Source organism: Poecilia latipinna, unplaced genomic scaffold (genome assembly GCF_001443285.1).
Source record: "Poecilia latipinna isolate Pla-1442-1.1 unplaced genomic scaffold, P_latipinna-1.0 Scaffold1419, whole genome shotgun sequence".
In the NCBI taxonomy this organism is placed as follows: domain Eukaryota; kingdom Metazoa; phylum Chordata; class Actinopteri; order Cyprinodontiformes; family Poeciliidae; genus Poecilia; species Poecilia latipinna.
Genome location: NW_015114035.1, coordinates 135,784 through 136,316, shown reverse-complemented (window position 1 = coordinate 136,316; position 533 = coordinate 135,784).

Here is a 533-nt window from a genome sequence, read left to right as displayed (position 1 = left end):
AATAATAAAAAAATTCTCATAAACATTGATTTATTTAAATGGCTCCCAATACAAGTTATGGGCAATTTAAATAATAACTTAAGTTCCATTTTTTGTAAACCTTTTTAGTTTTGCCATGTCCTGTGTAGCATATCTGTGTAAACAGTATACTATATTTCTAAATAACTGAAAATAGATCATGACCAACAAGGTCATCAATGGGCTAGTTCTCAGAAGTCAAGATACGACTCATAAAGGAGTAGACAGACTAGAAGTTTTGCCTTGTATTCTCAGTGAATAATTATGTACATATATACATTACAATAAGAAAGGGAAAAAACAACATTCAAATGGCCATATTAAAAAAAAAATAAAGAAAGAAAATTAAACAAATCAAAGAAACATAAATTAGCTCTGTAGTTCTGGCAACAAGCCACACCATTCAGTTTATAACCCCCCACTCCCTGCCCCCCGAACTGGGGTGGTTCAACAGGGTCAGGTGAGTTGGTTAGAGCGCTTGCTGCAGTTCCTAGGCTGACAAAAGTCAGATCAGA